Consider the following 20,713-nt stretch of genomic DNA (forward strand, 5'->3'; position numbering starts at 1 on the left):
TCACACACGGAGGGCCCGGGTTCGATTTCTGGCAGGGTAGATACATTTCAACGCGTTTCTTTACACCCGTTGTCCTGTTCACTTAGCAACAAGTAGGTACCTGGGTGTTAGTCGACTGGTGTAGGTTGCATCCTGGGGGACAAGATTGAGGACCCTAATGGAAATAAGACAGACAGTCCTCAATGATGCACTGCCTTTCTTGGGTTAACCTGGGTGGCTAACGCTTCATAGTTAAAAATCTGAACGAAATCTTATCTTAAAGTCAAAGTGACTTATTTCCAATTGGGGTCCTATAGGGTTATGACAGGTTGATGCTGTGGTCAGAGAAGTGGCAGAAGCAGTTCAACACAGACAATTATATGGTCATAATCATATGAAAAGAAAATAACTGTGGCATATAAGCTAAATAATGCAGATCATAGTCAGACAATGTGAAAAAAAATAAAAATTTAAGATTGCCGGCTATCAGAAAGTTAAGACGACAGTGATTCAGTCTGCAATAAATAAAAAAAAGCGCTGAACCACAAGGGCCATATAGCGCAGTCTGCAATAAAGCTAATAGAATTCTTATGTTCATAACAATAATAGTCTTAAGGTTATAATAAATTTGCTTATTTGTGGTTACTTATAATTTCTTGTTTCAGAGTTCCTCACCTGTGTCAAGGAACCTTCCTCAAGAGAATTTCAACCTGTCATTTTTTTTTTAAAACATCACACCGGAAGTTTATAGTACATACTACAGATAGAATAATCACTGAATATTGTTACTGTATCAGAATTATAAACAACGGTTCAGACAAACTGTAAATAATGCTTGATGGTAGGCACCTCGATGCCGGTGACACATTATTCAGGTTTAATTCATTACAGTTGTCTTAACTTCGTCGTACCTGATTGTCTTCCATTCCCCAGGTTATGTATGGTCTTAATGGCTTTGGTGACTCCCCACGAATATAATTACAATAAAATAAATAACTCCCACTCTCTTGTCGTCGATGGGGTTATTCAGGGTCACCAAACTGACGTTTTTTGATGAAAATGGTATAAAATAACAAGTTGATGGTTAAGACATACGTGCAACAGTTGGGTATCTTTATTGTTGAAATGTTTCGCCTCAAATACAGAGGCAGCAGGTGTAATAGTGTAATGAAGATGATGTAATTAGTCCATCAATGTCTGCACTTCGCCGAGGCCGGTGTTACAAATTGATAGATTATAAGAGGCCGGTGGCTTCTTATAATCTCAGCTATAATTGACTCTAGTAATTTGCCTACAATTGAGGTCAGGCTTATTGGGCGGTAATTTGACAGTAACGATTTGCCAATATTAATTAATGGTTCACAGAGTTCCATTTTGCATTCCTTAAGAACCCTTGAAAAAACTTCATCAGGACCCGGCGACTTATTTTGCTTCAGTCTGTCTATCTGCTTCACAACCATTTCACTAGTGACTGTGATGTTACATAATTTATCTTCTTCTAGCCCACTATAAAAATTAATTACTGGAATAGTGTTAGTGTCTTCCTGTGTAAAAACCGAGAGAAAATAATTATTTAAAATCGAGCACATTTCATTCTCTTTGTCAGTAAGATGCCCAGTTATTTTTAAGGGGACCTATCTTATCTCTAACTTTTGTTCTATATACCTGGAAAAAACTTTTTGGGTTAGTTTTAGAATCCCTAGCAACTTTAATTTCATAGTCCCTTTTAGCTTTTCTTATCCCCTTTTTAATGTCCCTCTTAATATCAATATACTGATTCATAAGATGACCCTCACCTCTTTTGATACGCCTATAAATTCCTTTCTTATGCCCTAGTAGATATTTCAGCATATTATTCATCCATTATGGGTCATTTCTATTTGATCTAATTTCTTTATACGGGATAAACGTTCTTTGAGCAGCATATATAGTGTTCAGAAAACTGTCATATTGACAGACCGTCACCTCTTTTGATACGCCTATAAATTCCTTTCTTCTGACCTAAAAGATATTTGAGCCTATTATTAATCCATTTGGGGTCATTTCTATTCGATCTAATTTCCTTATATGGGATAAATGTCCTTTGGGCAGCAAGTATTGATCAGATTTGATTCTCCTCATTAACTTCACATCATCTGCAAACAAGGACACTTCTGAGTCTATCCCTTCCGTTATGTCATTCACATATACCAAAAACAGCACAGGTCCTAGGACTGACCCCTGTGGAACACCGCTTGTCACAGGCGCCCACTTTGACACCTCGTCACGTACCATGACTCGTTGTTGCCTCCCTGTCAGATATTCTCTGATCCATTGCAGTGCCTTTCCTGTTATGTGTGCCTGATCCTCTAGCTTTTGCAGTAACCTCTTGTGAGGAACTGTGTCGAAGGCCTTCTTGCAATCCAAGAAAATGCGGTCTATCCACCCCTCTCTCTCTTGTCTTACTTCTGTCACCTTGTCATAAAACTCCAGTAGGTTTGTGACACAGGATTTTCCTTCTCTGAAACCGTGCTGGTTGTCGATTATACACTTGTTTCTTTCCAGGTGCTCCACCACTCTCCTCCTGATGATCTTCTTGACTTTACATACTATACACGTTAGTGACACAGGTCTGTAGTTTAATGCCTCATGTCTGTCCCCTTTTTTAAAACTTGGGACTACATTTGCCATCTTCCATACCTCAGGGAGTTGCCCAGTTGCAATGGATGTGTTGAAGATCTTTGTTAGTGGCACACACAGCATCTCTGCTCCCTCTCTAAGGACCCACAGAGAGATGTCTGGTCCCACCGCCTTTGAGGTGTCAAGTTCACATAGCAGCTTCTTCGCCTCCCTTTGGTTATGTGTACCTCATCCAGAACTTGTTGGTGTACCTCCCTGTTCTGATTTCCTGGAGTCCTACTGGTTTCCACTGTAAATACTTCTTCAAATCTCGTGTTGAGCTCCTCACATACCTCTTGGTCGTTTCTTGTGAGCTCCCCATCATCCTTCCTCAGTCTGCTTACCTGGTGCTTGACTGTTGTTTTCCTCCTGATGTGGCTATACAACAGATTCGGGTCAGACTTGACTTTCGATGCTATGTCATTTTCATATTGTCGTTGAGCCTCCCTTCTTATCTGTGCATATTCGTTTCTGGCTCTCTGGCTAATCTCTTTATTTTCCTGAGTCCTTTGTCTTCTGTACCTTTTCCATTCTTTAGTACACTAGTTTTTGCCTCCCTACACCTTTGGGTGAACCAAGGACTCGTTCTGGTCTTCCCATTATTTCTGTTTCCCTTGGGAACAAACCTCTCCTCTGCCTCCTTGCATTTTGTTGTCACGTAGTCCATCATTTCTTGTACTAGTTTTCCTGTCAGTTCTCTCTCCCACTGAACGTCTTGCAGGAAGCTCTTTATGCCTGAGTAGTTCCCCCTTTTGTAGTTTGGTTTCTCCCATACTATTCCTGCTACTCTCTTCACTTGCAGCTCAACTATGTAGTCAAAGCACAGAACCACATGATCACTAGCTCCAAGGGGCCTTTCATACATGATATCCTCGATGTCCGAACTACTCAAGGTGAATGCAAGGTCCAGTCTTGCTGGATCATCCTCACCTCTTTCTCTGGTAGTGTCTCTAACATGTTGATGCATGAGGTTTTCCAGCACCACATCCATCATCTTGGCTCTCCATGTTTTGGGACCCCCATGGGGCTCCAGGTTTTCCCAGTCAATCTCCTTGTGACTGAAATCACCCATAACTAGTAACTTTGCTCCCCCCATGTGAGCTCTTCTGGCCACCTCGGCTAGTGTGTTGACCATTGCTCTGTTGCTCTCGTTATATTCTTCTCTTGGCCTCCTGCAGTTCTGTGGCGGGTTGTACATTACTGTAATTACCACCTTATGGCCCTCAGACTGGATTGTTCCTACTAAGTAGTCCCTTTCACCCATGCCATTCATTCCTTCCATTTTCTCAAATCCCCACTAGTTTTTAATGAGCAGTGCAACTCCTCCCCCTCCTCCTCTCCTCCCTCTGTCTTTCCTAAGGATTTGATATCCAGGTGGAAATACTGCATCTGTTTTCCTGGTGAGTTTTGTTTCTGTGAGTGCTATTATGTCTGGGGATGTCTCCTTGATTCTTTCATGCTACTCCTCACACTTATTTGTTATTCCACCTGCATTTGTATACCACACCTTCAACTTCTTTTCTAAAACTGTGGTCTGGGGGGTACATTGGGGTTGGGGAAGTGGGAGACCTGATAAGGAACTATGGATGGTTGCTATGGGGGTGGAGTTTGTAATGAGGTGGGTGGGGGCATTGGATATGGCATGTGTGTTTTGGGTTAGAATGTTTGGTTGCACTGGGGTTGTCCTGGTTGGGGGGCTTCTGTAGGTAGTTGCGAGGGAGGCTGTATTTGATCTTCCTCCTGAGTCTGGGTTCTCCTGTCCATCTCCATCTTTTCTCTTTCCTCCTTTCACCTATAAGATTGGTTATAAATAACCATAATTTTTAAAGGGGTGGACCGGTAAGCCAGCAGAAGGCCTCGGTCAGATGACCAAAAGCTCCAAAGGCGGGTCATCATCTGACTAAGACCCGCGTCAGGAAACATTTGTCCTGTTTCCTGACGAACCTTACCTAACCTAACCTCCTTTCACCTTTGTACCATCTCTCTCAGTTTCTGCCTTTCTTCATGTGTTCTGTTGTGGTCGAGATACACCTTCCGGTATGCTGGCATGTCCCTAAGTCTTGCTTTCTCCTGCAGGATCCTGTTCCAAGTCGATTCTGCCTTGAAAGTCACTTTCACTGGTCGGGTTCTTCTTCTTGCTAACCCCCTATTCTCCGAAAATTTGCCAGCTGGGTCATGTCATCTTCTCCTATTGCTTTTATGATGCTTTTGATTGCATTTTTTCCCCTTCTTTTCTTGCTTTGTAAGTTTCCCCTTCAACTTCCTAGAGCCCATAAACAAAGACTGACCTCTCCCTTTCGTTCTCCCACAGCATATCCTTATGTATCCATTAATTCAATTTAATTTCCTCCATTGCTGCTTTCCTTTCTTCAGTTTCACTATCTATTGTACTTGAACATAAGAACGAAGGAACACTGCAGAAGGCCTACTGGCCCATGCGAGGCAGGTCCAAGTCTCCTACCGGCTTAAGCCAATGCACCCAACCTAGTCAGGTCAGGTCACATTGACTTAAGGGAGGAACACGGCAACCGACCTGGTAGCACAAGCTATCAGGTCTAACTCACACCCACCCACATCCACTCATGTATTTATCCAACCTATTTTTAAAGCTACACAACGTTCTGGCCTCTATAACTGTACTTGGGAGTTTGTTCCACTCATCCACAACTCTATTACCAAACCAGTACTTTCCTATATCCTTCCTGAATCTGAATTTTTCCAACTTAAAACCATTGCTGCGAGTCCTGTCTAGGCTAGATATTTTCAGCACACTATTTACATCCCCTTTATTTATTCCTGTCTTCCATTTATACACCTCAATCATATCCCCCCTAATTCTACGTCTTTCTAGAGAGTGCAGATTCAGGGCCCTTAGTCTATCCTCATAGGGAAGGTTTCTGATACATGGGATCAACTTTGTCATCCTCCTTTGTACATTTTCCAGAGAATTTATATCCATTCTGTAATAAGGTGACCAAAACTGTGCAGCATAATCTAAATGAGGCCTAACCAAGGATGTATAGAGTTGAAGAACAACCTGAGGACTCCTATTATTTATGCTTCTTGATATGAAGCCAAGGATTCTATTAGCTTTATTGCGAACACTTATGCACTGTTGTCTTGGTTTCAGATCACTGCTAACCAGAACTCCTAAATCTTTTTCGCAATCCGTAATATTAAGATCTACATTATTTAGTTTATATGTGGCATGGTTATTGTCCTGTCCAACATTTAGAACTTTGCATTTGTCTATATTAAACTGCATCTGCCACTTCTCCGACCACTGCATCAGTCTATTCAAATCTTCCTGGAGTGCTCGAATGTCCTCGTCAGAATGAATTCGACGGCCTATTTTGGTGTCATCGGCAAACTTGCCGATGTCGCTCTTTATGCCCTCATCTATGTCGTTTATGTAGATTGTGAACAGCAGGGGGCCCAACACTGACCCCTGTGGAACACCGCTCGTGACACTTCCCCACTCTGATTTCTCCCCATTTATGCAAACTCTCTGCTGCCTATTTGTCAACCATGCCTCTATCCAGGAAAAAATTTCTCCTCCTATTCCATGTGCTTTAATTTTCCTCAATAGTCTCTGATGTGGGACCCTGTCAAAAGCCTTACTGAAGTCCATATACACAATATCATATTCATTACCATGATCTACCTCCTCAAATACCTTAGTGAAAAAAGTTAATAAATTCGTAAGGCAGGAACGCCCCTTTGTAAAACCATGCTGAGATTCGTTGATTAATTTATGCTTTTCAAGGTGGCTACGAACTGCCTCGGCAATTATTGATTCCATAAATTTTCCCACTATGGAGGTTAGGCTTATTGGTCTATAGTTCGAAGCTAAGGACCTGTCACCTGTTTTGAAAATAGGTATCACATTTGCCATTTTCCACTTATCTGGCACCATGCCAGTTTGTAGTGATATGTTGAAAAGATTAGCCAAAGGTGTGCTAAGCACCTCTTTACATTCCTTTAGAACCCTTGCATACAGTTCATCAGGGCCTGGGGATTTGTTAGGTTTTAATTTATCTATTTGCCTAAGGACCATGTCACTTGTGACCCTAATAGTGCACAGTTTATTATCGTCCTGTTCTACATAATTTATCATTACTGGAATATCGCTGGTATCCTCCTGTGTAAAAACTGAGAGGAAGTATGTGTTAAAAATTCTACACATTTCCTTATCACTGTCAGTGAGCTGACCCGAGGAACTTTTGAGTGGGCCTATCTTGTCCCTGATCTTACTTCTGTATACCTGAAAGAATCCTTTTGGGTTAGTCTTCGATTCTCTTGCAACTTTAACCTCATAATCTCTTTTTGCTTTTCTAATTCCCTTTTTTATTTCTCTCTTTAACTGAATATATCGATTTCTCAATTGCCCCTCTCCTCTTTTGATTTGCCTATATATGCCTCTCTTTTGACCAATCAGATATTTTAATCTATTGTTCATCCATTTAGGATCATTTTTGTTTGATCTGATTTCCCTATTTGGAACATAATTTGACTGAGCAGCTAGAACTATGCCCTGGAAAGCATCATATCGGCAACCATCACCACCTACCTGACCCTTAGTCAGGTCATTCCAGTTCAGCCCACCTAAGTAATTTTTCAGTCCTATGAAATCAGCCAAGCGAAAGTCAGGGACGGAGACTTGATTGCCATTATTAGGGGAATTCCATGATATATTAAAACTGAGTGATTTGTGATCACTTTCCCCAAGCTCATCATTAACCTCAAGATTATTAATTAGTGTTTCCCTACTGGCAAGAACCAAGTCAAGGAGGTTATTTCCCCTAGTTGGCTCTGTCACAAACTGTTTTAAAAAACAATCCTGGATCGTATCAAGAAAGTCACCTGACTCTAAATTTCCTGTCAAATTGCTCCAGTCAATCTGTCTATAGTTGAAATCTCCCATTAGCACAACATTTTCGTATGTAGATGCCTTACGAATTTCGTCCCATAGAAGTTTACTGCACTCCCTATCAAGATTTGGGGCCCTGTAAATCACACCCAAAATTAGTTTTTCTCGGCCCTCGAGAAGCTGTAACCAAACAGATTCAGCGGCTGACGCTTCTAATTTAATATCTTGTCTAACACAACAATTTAAATTGTCTCTGACATACATCGCTACTCCACCACCTTTCCTGTTGACCCTGTCAGTGTGGAATAATTTATAGCCTTGTATGTGACAGTCAGAGGGCATCTCTCTATCTTTCAGATTGAGCCAGGTCTCTGTTATAGCAATAATATCTATGTTTCCTGCACTTGCAATTAATCTTAGCTCATCTATCTTATTTCTTACACTCCTGCTATTAGTATAGTAAACCTTAAGGGAGCTAGTCCCTTGCTGCCCTCTGCTGTCCCCCTTTGTTTGCTGACCTGATCTATTGTCTTTATTTATAACTTCATGCTGAATGCCTTTTATACATTTACTGTTTCCAACCCAAGTGTTGCAACCTGCTTGTTTCCCACACACACCCATACCTCTATCTTCCATCAGTTTAAAATCATAGGCATTTCACCAATGGCCTTCTCAATCGAGTCTGCAAGTGCTACCACCCCAGCCCCAGAGAGATGTACCCCATCCCTTGCATACATATCATGTTTGCCATAAAAGTTGTTCCAGTTGTCAATGAATGGGATTGCAAGTTCCTTGCAGTATCTGTCTAGCCAGCAATTTACACCAATTGCCCTAGACAACCATTCATTTCCTACTCCCCTTCTAGGCAAGATGCTACATATGATTGGGATCCCTCCCTTAGACTTAATGAAATCTATAGCTGACCTGTACTTATCTAGCAGCTCTTCTCTCCTACCCTTCCCAATATCATTTCCACCAGCACTGAGACAGATAATGGGCTTGCTCCCATTACCTGACATGATATTATCCAGCCTGTTGACAATGTCCCCAACACCAGCTCCAGGGAAGCACACTCTATCTCTCATCTTCTTATTCCTATTACAAAAAGCACGGTCAATGTATCTTACCTGAGAGTCACCAACCACAAGAATGCGCTTACCTCCATTAGCAGGGGCAGTAGTACCCTTACCTTCACTGGCCACTGAAGTACATTCATCCTGAAGAACAGAGAAGCGATTTCCTACCTTCAGATCTTCACTCTTAACTTTCCTTACTCTGATGCGCCTTCCATTACTGTGAACTACTCGCCACTTGTAGCAGGTGCTGGGCTGCTCCTCACTGCTGGTAGCCGTTGCTGCCTCCCCAACTACAGCCTCCCCACAGCGAGAGACAGACTGCACCTCGCTGCTAGAAGCCTCATTCCCCACAACTCCAGCCACCTCACACTCTCTCCCAGACCCATTGAGGTGGACCTTCAGCCTCCTAATCTCCTCCTGGAGAAGCAAGACCTCCTCCTTCAACTCTCCAACCTCAATTTTTAAAACACTGCAGAAGCAAGCCATGCTTTGTAACCGTCCACACTAATCCCCAAAGCAGCTCAGGGTCTGTGACCTCACGTGACGACTGACCACTGAGTACTGACTTGGGCTCAGTGGCCTGTCATTTTCCCTTCTCAGCTTTTCCTGGGCTCTGCTGTGGTCTGTTAGGGCCTCCACATATAGCTTATCTCTTTCATTTACTACAGTCCCCTCTGATAGGGCTTCTATATGCAGTTTCACTCCTTCATTCCCTACAGTTCCCTTGTTTGTGACTGAGGTAGCGGTCTCAGATGTCATTCCCAAATTGTTCTTTAGTTCTTTAGGCTGTTTCAGATTTTTCAGTTCCTCTTCTAATCTGTGTATCCTAGCCTCTCCCACTTCTTGCTTTCCACATCTATCCTCTCTTCCATTCTCATGCTAAGTTCTTCTAGTTTCTTTCCCCATTCATGTTCCCTTTTCATGAGCTCTGTTGCCCAATCTTCCTTTGCAGATTCATTCTCCTGTCCCTTGGTTTTCCTTCCTGCTCTCTGGCAACCTATTTTTTTTTTTTGTTTTGGTTGCCTTAGAATGAAAAACTTATGTAATTCTGTGTGTTTGTTTTGTGGTGTGTTTGTCCGAGCGTGGGGGAAAGGCAGGGGAGGTAGGGGAGGACGCTGTAGACAGTGGCTAAATGGGAGAGGGGTGGGGAGGGGGATTGAGAGAATATGTGGGGAGTGAGGAGGAGGGAGAAGCAAAGGAGGAGAATGGGAGAGGGGGAGGGGGAAAGAGGGAGAGGTGGGGGAGAAGGAGGGTGAGAGAAAGAGGGGGGGATCAGGGGAAAGAGTGGGAGATTGGCGGGGGAAGGGGAGTGTATGTGTGAGAATGTATATGTGGGAACGTGTGAGTGTAAACGTGTACTCACCTAGTTGAGGTTGCAGGGGTCGAGTCCAAGCTCCTGGCCTCGCCTCTTCGCTGGTCGCTACTAGGTCACTCTCCCTGAACATGAGCTTTATCGTACCTCTGCTTACAGCTATGTATGGATCCTGCCTCCACTACATCGCTTCCCAAACTATTCCACTTCCTGACTACTCTGTGGCTGAAGAAATACTTCCTAACATCCCTGTGATTCATCTGCATCTTCAGCTTCCAACTGTGTCCCCGTGTTGTTGTGTCCAGTCTCTGGAACATCCTGTCTTTGTCCACCTTGTCAATTCCTCTCAGTATTTTGTAAGTCGTTATCATGTCCCCCCTATCTCTCCTGTCCTCCAGTGTCGTCAGGTTGATTTCCCTTAACCTCTCCTCATAGGACATACCTCTTAACTCTGGGACTAGTCTTGTTGCAAACCTTTGCACTTTCTCTAGTTTCCTTACATGCTTGGCTAGGTGTGGGTTCCAAACTGGTGCCACATACTCCAATATGGGCCTAACGTACACGGTGTACAGGGTCCTGAATGATTCCTTATTAAGATGTCGGAATGCTGTTCTGAGGTTTGCCAGGCCCCCATATGCTGCAGCAGTTATTTGGTTGATGTGCACTTCAGGAGATGTGCCTGGTGTTATACTCACCCCAAGATCTTTCTCCTTGAGTGGTGTTTGTAGTCTCTGGCCCCCTAGACTGTACTCTGTCTGTGGTCTTCTTTGCCCTTCCCCAATCCTCATGACTTTGCACTTGGTGGGATTGAACTCCAGGAGCCAATTGCTGGACCAGGTCTGCAGCCTGTCCAGATCCCTTTGTATTTCTGCCTGGTCTTCGATCGAATGAATTCTTCTCATCAACTTCACGTCATCTGCAAAGAGGGACATCTTGGAGTTTATTCCTTCCGTCATGTCGTTCACAAATACCAGAAACAGCACTGGTCCTAGGACTGACCCTTGTGGGACCCCGCTGGTCACAGGTGCCCATTCTGACACCTCGCCATGTACCATTACTCGCTGCTGTCTTCCTGACAAGTATTCCCTGCTCCATTGCAGTGCCTTTCCTGTTATCCCTGCTTGGTCCTCCAGTTTTTCACTAATCTCTTGTGTGGTACTGTGTCAAACGCCTTCTTGCAGTCCAAGAAAATGCAATCCACCCACCCCTCTCTCTTTTGTCTCACTGCTGTCACCATGTCATAGAACTCCAGTAGGTTTGTGACACAGGATTTCCCGTCCCTGAAACCATGTTGGCTGCTGTTGATGAGATCATTCCTTTCTAGGTGTTCCACCACTCTTCTCCTGACAATCTTTTCCATGACTTTGCATGCTATACATGTCAGTGACACTGCTCTGTAGTTTAGTGCTTCATGTCTGTCTCCTTTTTTAAAGATTGGGACCACATTTGCTGTCTTCCATGCCTCAGGCAATCACCCTGTTTCGATAGATGTATTGAATATTGTTGTTAGGGGTGCACATAGTGCCTCTGCTCCCTCTCTCAGAACCCATGAAGAGATGTTATCTGGCCCCATTGCCTTTGAAGTATCTAGCTCACTCAGAAGCCTCTTCACTTCTTCCTCGGTTGTGTGTACTGTGTCCAGCACATGGTGGTGTACCCCACCTCTCAGTCTTTCTGGAGCCCCTTCTGTCTCCTCTGTGAACACTTCTTTGAATCTCTTGTTGAGTTCCTCACATACTTCACTGTCATTTCTTGTTGTCTCTTCTCCTTCCTTCCTTAGCCTGATTACCTGGTCCTTGACTGTTGTTTTCTTCCTGATGTGGCTGTATAACAGCTTCGGGTCAGATTTGGCTTTTGCTGCTATGTCGTTTTCATATTGATGTTGGACCTCCCTTCTTATCTGTGCATATTTGTTTCTGGCTCTACGACTGCTCTCCTTATTCTCCTGGGTCCTTTGCCTTCTATATTTCTTCCATTCCCTAGCACACTTGGTTTTTGCCTCCTTGCATCTTTGGGTGAACCATGGGCTCATCCTGGCTTTTTCGTTATTCCTGTTACCCTTGGGTACAAACCTCTCCTCAGCCTCCTTGCACATTGTTGCTACATATTCCATCATCTCATTAACTGGCTTCCCTGCCAGTTCTCTGTCCCACTGAACCTTATTCAGGAAGTTCCTCATTCCTGTGTAGTCCCCTTTCCTGTAGTTTGGTTTCATTTGTCCTGGCCTTCCTGCTTCCCTCTCCACTTGTAGCTCTACTGTGTATTCGAAGCTCAAAACCACATGATTGCTGGCCCCAAGGGGTCTTTCATATGTGATGTCCTCAATATCTGCACTACTCAAGGTGAATACTAAGTCCAGTCTTGCTGGTTCATCCTCTCCTCTCTCTCTTGTAGTGTCCCTTACATGTTGGTACATGAAGTTTTCCAGTACCACCTCCATCATCTTAGCCCTCCATGTATCTTGGCCCCCTTGTGGCTCCAAGTTCTCCCAATCGATCTCCTTGTGGTTAAAGTCGCCGATGATCAGGAGCTTTGCCCTGCATACATGAGCTCTTCTGGCCACTGCAGCCAGTGTGTCAACCATTGCTCTATTGCTCTCGTCATACTCTTGCCTTGGCCTCCTGCTGTTCTGTGGTGGGTTATACATCACTGCAATTATCACCTTGGGACCTCCAGAGTGAAGCATCCCCGCTATGCAATCACTTTCTTCTCCGCTGTCTCCTCTCTCCAGCTCATCAAAATTCTATCGGTGTTTGATCAGCAATGCCACTCCTTCACCCCCCCTGTTCCTTCTGTCTTTCCTCAGGATCTGGTATCCCATTGGAAAGATGCCATCTGTTATCATACCTATAAGCTTGGTTTCTGTGATCGCTATGATGTCTGGTGATGCCTTTTTGACTCTTTCGTGCCACTCCTCCCACTTGCTTGTTATTCCATCAGCGTTTGTGTACCATACCTTCATTTCCTTTCCAACACTGTGGTTTGGGGTTGCCTATGGGGGTGGGAGACCTGGTAGCATACTGTGGGATTCTATGGTTGGGGGTTGGGTGGAAGCTGTGGGTATGGATTGTATTGTGTGTTGGGATGGTGTGATAGGTTGTGGGGCTCTGAGGATAGTTGTGTGTGTGCTTGCCCTTGCTGCTCTGTTCTGCTCTGACTGACCTCTGCTGGTTCCATCCTTGTCTCCTTTCCTAGCTCCTTTCAGTTTTTTGTCCTCTCCCTCAGCTGGTGTCTCTCTGTTTGTGTTCTGTCTCTGTCTAGGAACACCTTCTTGTACTCTTCCGAGCTTTTCAACCGTGGTTTCTCTTGGAGGATCCTGTTCCGCACTGTTTCTGTCCTGAGAATCAGCTTGATCGGTCGGTTTCTTCCCTTCAAGTACCCCCTATTCTCTGAAAATTTACAATCTCGTCCATGTCTTCTCCCCCTATTTCCGTGATGATTTTCTCAATCTCCTTTCTTTCTTCCTGCCGTCTTTCAGTGTGTCCTTTCCTCTCTCTCCCGAAGCCCATGGATAAACACTGATTTTGCCCTTTCCTCCTCCCATTGCCTCTCCCTCTGTGACTCTGGTTCCTGTCTGTATGTGGTCATTTTCTCCCTTGATTTTTCCAGTGGCTCTTGGTAGCATGGTTGTGCCTCAGCATTCGACCTATCTCCCTCTCCATCTGCACCCATCTGCTCTTCCCTTCCACTCCCTGGCCCTTCTTTGCAGGCTGATATGACCTTAGCATAATTCACATCTTCTTCCTTCCTGTTCAGCCTCTTGGCTTCGTATGGTGTGTATTCTCTGGTCACTATCCCTAAGACTTGCTTCAGCCTGTTTACCTCAAATTCTAGGACCTTTACTCTGGCTACTGCAGTTTCGACTTGTGCCTCCCAATTCTTCATCTCCTTCTCCAACATCTTTTCCCATTTCACAGAAATGGGAAAGCTCTCCAAATTTTCTCTCCCATTCTTGCACACGAAAATCACTCACTACGAAAGCAAAAGACTTGGCAGACGATGCACCATCCCCCCAATGAAAAGCAGGGGTGTCACTAGCACGTTAAGAGACCATACAATAAGTGTCAGGGGCCCGAGACTGTTCAACTGGCTCCCAGCACACATAAGAGGGATTACCAACAGACCCCTGGCAGTCTTCAAGCTGGCACTGGACAAGCACCTAAAGTCAGTTCCTGATCAGCCGGGCTGTGGCTCGTACGTTGGTTTGCATGCAGCCAGCAGCAACAGCCTGGTTGATCAGGCTCTGATCCACCAGGAGGCCTGGTCACAGACCGGGCCGCGGGGGCGTTGACCCCCGGAACTCTCTCCAGGTAAACTCCAGGTTGCGTGCAGCCAACAGTAACATCCTGGTTGATCAGACTCTGATCCACCATGAGGCCTGGTCATGGACTGGGCCATGGGGGCGTTGACCCCTGGAACTCTCCAGGTTTACGAACCACAGCCTGGCTGGTCAGGTACTGACTTTAGGTCAGTACCTGACCAGCCGGGCTGTGGTTTGTACGTTGGGAACCACAGTGTTTTCTTAATACACTCATTGTCCCTGTTCACCTATTAGTAAAATAGGTACCTGGGTGTTAGTCAACTGGTGTGAGTCACATCCTGGGGAGAAAATTGACCTAATTTGTCTGAATTGCCTCTTGTACCTCTGTATGTGTGCTCAAATTGTAAATAAATAAATAAATAAATAAATAAATTGCTCTGCATAACAAGGGCCTTTCTATATAGTATGTAGTTTATTATTGATATCACTTAGGCTTGTATACCTTGTACCTGTACTTGTAGATTATTATTATTATTATAATCAAGGGGAAGCGCTAAACCCGGAGGATTATACAGCACCTGGGTGGGGGGATGTGGAAGGCATTCAGGCTTAATTTGGGGAACTGGAGCACAGATCCAATTCCCTAAATCAAGAGCCCCTCACCAACATCAAGGAACCTTCCTTGAGGGGGTGTACTTGTAGAAATAAAGCTTTATTATTATAGCAGCGCTGTTTGACCCTAGCAGGTTTAGCACTTCCTTTTATTATATAATTAAAAAGCGCTAAACCTACAACCTTTTGATTATATTATTATATTAATGCATCATGCAAAGTGAGACACCAACTGGACCTAAAAGTGAAACACAGTGAATAAGAGAGACCCTCTGCAGGAGATTCTTTTATTTGTAGTTTAATTTTTATTTCCAGTGATTTCTTGCTCTTCATGCATTAATATATTTTTAAATTATTATTATCATTATAATCAAAACAAAGTGCTAAACTTACTAGGGAATATTTTTAAATCAGTGACTTTCTCCCACCTAGGCAGGGTAACCCAAAGATGAAAATACATTCACAATTCACAAAATGCCGTTTTTCTATTAGTATGATGAATCACAAGCAGATTATCTCCTTTTTTTGATAAGGACCTGCCTCGCATGGGCCAGTAGGCCTTCTGCAGTGTTCCTCCATTCTTATGTTTCCTTCAGAGTGTGGGCACCGTACTTTCCACCTCCAGGACTCAAGTCAAGCTAACCAGTTTCCCTGAATTCTTTCATAAAAGTTACCTTACTCTCATTCTAACAGCGCTTCCATTAAAAACCACTATTTCCTTTCACTCCTATTTAATATGCTCATACAAGCCTGCTGGATGCTTAAACCCCTAAAACTCGAAGTTTGTACTGCTTGGAATGCGGGCAAGAAAGATACATGATACTATACACTTGGAAAATCATAGAGGGACTGGTCCCAAATGTACACATGGAAATCATTCCCTACAAAAGCAATAGACTCAGCAGGAGATACAACATCCTCCCTCCCCAGTAAAAAGCAGGGGCACCATGAGTATACTAAAAAACATCATAATAAGTGCCAGGGGCCCAAGACTGTTGAACTGCCTTCCAGTATGCATAAGGAGAGATTACCAAAATGATCCCTGGCTGTCTTTGAGGAGGCACTGGACAGACACCAAGTCAGTACCTGACCAGCCAGTCTGTGTGCAACCAGCAGTAACAGCCTGGTTGATCAGGCCCTGATACATTGCATTTAGTTTGATCTTTATTTAGACAAGGGCTATGCAGTGAGGGGCTTTCGATCCAGGGAATTGGAACTACTCTCCCCTTGAATTAAATCTAACCGCATCTCATTTCCCCATTTCCAGACGCTTGTATTATAATCATAACCAAGTGCTAAACTCATGTCATACAGTGCTGCTCCAGATGCAGTATAACCCCTTAAGGTTTAGCACTCCTCCATATTTATAGCAGAAAAAATCCAATTTCAATGATTTTTATACTAGTAATTTTCTCAAAAAAAATATTCCCTTTGCTAATCTTGAGTCTTTTCATTAATGCTAAAAGATTGTATGTAGTTCACAGAGGTGTAAGAAAACTACATTATTATATCACTGCTTTATTTTAAATATTTCTTTCTTATTTGCAAATATATACAAAAACTGATACACAAAATTAAATCCAATCTTTGGTTGGCAGGGTACAGAGGCTGCACACGCACGGTCCTCAGGTAAAATGTGGCTGCAGCATATCGTTATTTCAGTGCTCCATGACACAATATTCTTCTAGACTCAGCTTAAGCCATATTAATACATACAAAAAACACAAAATAGGTGTGCGTGTCTGTGTGCATATATAAATACATATACATACATATCAAGGTGTGCATATCAAGCAAAAAATTTAGAGCATAGAAATTAAGGCAATGTGGGGTCACTAAGCATATAACTCAGATGATTAAGGATGGGTTATTGAGGTGGTTTGGACATGTAGTTTCTTTTTCTACTCAATGGACATTTCCCACCAAGGCACGGTGACCCAAAGAAGAAAACACATTCACTAAGTCACTCAGCACTCAGTCTCCATCTTTCCACAAGTTTGCTGACATCACAATCAGACTTACTCGCTGACTGTAACATCCCCACCCCTCCTCGGGAGTGCAGACACTGCCTACCCCATCTCCAGGACTTGAGTCCAGCTGACTAGTTTCCCTGAATCTGCTCATGAATGTTGCCATACTCACATTCACTCCTATTGGACAAGCTCACACAAGCCTACTGGTTGCTCAAGCCCCTAAAACTCAAAAAGCTTCCTTTACTCCTCATTCCAAAGGTTTCTGGGATGACCCCCTACCCCTCTTATCCTTCACCCAGATTTACCCCTTAATAAATGGTAGAATTACTGACAAAATGTTAGGTAAAAGGACACAGATGCAACTAGAGTGACATTTTTAATGGTTTGACAAAGCTCCTGGAGAGTGAAACATTGCCACAATAAAAATGTCACATTAGTTGCATCTGTGTCCTTTTACCTAACAGATTCATACACCTTCTTCATCATCGTATCCCTCTATCCTCTCTAAATGCCCAACCACCTCAACAGCCACTCCTCAGCTCTAAATTATACCTTTCCTGTCCCCACATTGGCTTTTATTTTCTATGCTCCAAATTCACTGCATGATAGTCACACCAAATACACATACACACTATAAAAATAGTATACAGTTAATGGATATTTGGCTCACATTCACATGGGTGATATTATTATTACACTGAAAACACTTAACCTACATACGTGATAAATCAATATTTGCTAATGGTCATACAGCGTTGAGATTACCAACTGAAGACTCCTAATTGTTTAAAAGATAATTTTCATTATAGGTATGAACTGTTCATAGTACCTAGCATTAAATTTATAGCAACCACTTGAGCCCATAGAAATATTCAGCATCCATAGTTTGGTAAGAAAATACAGGAGCAATTTTTTTTATCTGATTTATGCATTGGCCACATTTTGCCAAAAGGTGGTGTACATGTGAATGTAGGAAAGGCGGGACACTCGCCTACTACATTGAGGCAATCCGACATGTACTATTGGTCGACCACATTAACAATTAATATAAATAATTGCAGCTACCACAAACTGATTATGACAGTTTGAATATTTCATTAAAAATATTCACTTGAGAACATATGCAAAAATCTAAAAATCTAGGATAATTAAAAATCTTTGATAAATACTTTCTTTTAAAATAAAAAATAATATACGATACTATATAAATATAAATACTGTAATGATTTTTGAAAATTCTCTTTTATATAAAATTGGCATAGTAACCACTATATAAGTACAGTATCAATAGATCATTAAATATTTGAGCTTGGCAAATAAATCACAGCTTCTACAAAGCCTTAATGAGAGAAACAATATGTAAATGAGATTCATTATTAAAGACCTGTCCTTTCAGATCAATCATAAGAAAAATTATTCTAATATTAAAGGATGGCATTTACTACCTTATGGAAGTCTGCAAAGGCAGGATGAGAATGTGAGCATTACTCTGCTCCAGGAAGGAAGTTAAGTCGGCACATTGTTGACACTTAAACCAAGCATATTTTAACGAGTCAAATGCACTCTAACCAAAAAGTCAGTTACAGTACTCGTATTTTATATATGAAAGAAACAACCAGGAGTATTCTATGAAGAACAGTAGCAAAGGCAACTTGTAATGTCACAAATATATAGTACTATAATCAATATTGGCTCTTAGTCAACTTCCATATACCTCAGAACAAATATACTTAAAATAAACAGTTTAAACAATCATGGATAAAGTGAAGGTAACCCTGACGACACCTCTCAGTCACAGTTAATTAACTACAATATTTAAGAAGAGGTCATTCCTTGAGCTCGGTAGTTTACTTACTCATGAACTTACGAGCCATATACAGATATGAACATCTTGAAAAGACATGAATGATGGATTAGTTAACAAAAATAAAACCTTTAAATTAAATGCAGTGTTCATGGCATTATATTACACATAGTACTAACAAATCACCAGTGTTAGTTTGAATTGCAATGTCAAATGCAAGCACAGTACATTTCATGTCATGCATAACAATGCATTTTTTTCCATAATTAACAAACATTTGAACTCACTGTATCAGTAGCAATCAATACCGATTCTGAAAAAAATTACTTCTTGGAGTTTTTTTTAAGTTTGGAACATCACAGAAGAATCATAATTATCTTTCAAAAATCCCTCTGCTTATTCAGTTACATGTATGTCAAGTGTTCTTTGCCATATGATTTATTTAGAAAAGGAAACAAATGATTAAAGCTTAATTATAATGATATACTGTGATGTTGATTTAAAAGGAAGATACAACTAAACTTGCCATTACTGCAAGTAAATAAAATTATGTAGCATGACTCAGAAATAAATATGCCCAGAGAGGCAATATGAAATACCAAGTTCCTGCAATTAGTTTGCTTTTTATTCTCGTTCAAGTTTCAACAAGACTCAAGGCTGCTAGAATAAATATATTCAGAACTCCTTTCGTAAACTTACATACTCTCATATCCTAATGACACTCAGGACCTTTAGATAAATGTAGGGTGAACATGCAGAATAATAATAATAAAGCAGTAACACATTAATACTCTATGGCTGTAATTGTGAGAGAATTATGCATCTGGAGAAAGATAGTAGAAAGACAATGTGTATGTTTTTGTGTGTGAATTCATCTATGTTGGCATACATCAAGCTCCAGTTCCAGTTCCTGGGCTTTGCCTCTTACCCTTCAACTGCTGCTACCTAGTGTGTACATCTTTCAGCCCTGTCATCTTCTCATATTTATATTTGGAATTATGTATGAAGTTTGCCTTTACTAAATCCTTCCCTAGAGCATTTAACTTGCTGATCACTCTCAAACTTAAGAATTTCCTTCATAAAACTCTTGAGACTAATTTTGATGATCAGTTTTCTGTTGTGTCCCATAGTCCTGGCCCCACCTCATGCAGAGTAGGGGGTTGCCTAGGAATGGTTGGAGGGAAGGGATAAAGAGGTTTCGTGTGTGAGGGGCTTGGACATCCATGACGTGTGTGTGTGAGCATGTTAAATAGGAGTGAGTGGAAGCAAATAGTTTTTGGGACTTGATGAGCTGCTGGAGTGAAAGCAGGATAACATTTGTGAAGGGATTGAGGGAAAACATGTCAGCCAGTCTCAAGTCCTGGAGGTGGGAAGCATAATGCCTGAACTCTGAAGGAGGGGTGGGGATATCTGTAGTTCGAAGGGGCATCTGAACTGTAATACAGTGGACCCTTGAGTTTCGGCAGCCTCAACTTTTGTGAAATTCGACCTTTGGCGAGTTTTTTTTGGAAAAATTTGGCCTCGAGTTTCGTGAAAAAACTCGTGTTTCGGCGACCATCTGGTACCCGTCCGCCCGTCATCGCGCACACAAAGCCAATCTCCCAGGCCATTCACGCTCAGTGTGCCATTGTTTACCAACATGTGACCATCACTCCGTGGGTTCATACGTAATAATCCATTGTTTTTTGTGATTACAACTACTAAATAAGTCACCATGAGCCCAAGGAAAGCTAGTGCAAGCCCTTTGGTAAAGAAAATGAGGAACACGATCGAATTCAAGAAGGAAATCATTGAAAAATATGAGAGTGGAGTGCGTGTTACAGAACTTGCCAGGATGTGTGGCAAGCCCCATTCAACCATCACTTCGATCGTGGCGAAAGGAAAGGAAATAAAGTGTGCTATTGTTGCAAAAGGGGTGGATAAGCTGACAAAAAGGAGATCACAAATCCTCGAAGAAGTGGAGAGGTTATTGTTGGTGTGGATTACCGAAAAACAGTTAGCAGGAGATAGTGTTACGCAGTCGATAATATGTGAAAAGGCAAGGCAGTTGCATGACGATCTCGTAAAGAACATGCCTGTAACAAGTGGTGATGCTTGTGATTTTAAGGCCAGCAAAGGTTGGTTTGAGAGATTTAAGAAGCGTAGTGACATTCACAGTGTGATAAGGC

General features: G+C 42.4%; 1 protein-coding gene across 4 annotated transcripts in view; it reads right to left on the minus strand.

Moving 5' to 3' along the window:
- The window catches only part of LOC128693486 (putative leucine-rich repeat-containing protein DDB_G0290503), an 89,212-nt gene extending 88,149 nt beyond the window's left edge, over positions 1 to 1,063 (minus strand). For 3 of the 4 annotated variants that reach the window (XM_070097381.1, XM_070097378.1, XM_070097379.1), the window contains exon 1: positions 891 to 1,063. The gene's annotated coding sequence lies outside the window, so the exon portion shown is untranslated. Of the gene's footprint in view, positions 1 to 654; positions 856 to 890 lie in introns of those variants that run through there. The other variant, XM_070097380.1, reaches the window with a different exon arrangement.
- Positions 1,064 to 20,713: the final 19,650 nt, after the last annotated feature.

The sequence above is a fragment of the Cherax quadricarinatus genome, chromosome 57 (assembly GCF_038502225.1).
Source record: "Cherax quadricarinatus isolate ZL_2023a chromosome 57, ASM3850222v1, whole genome shotgun sequence".
Lineage (NCBI taxonomy): Eukaryota > Metazoa > Arthropoda > Malacostraca > Decapoda > Parastacidae > Cherax > Cherax quadricarinatus.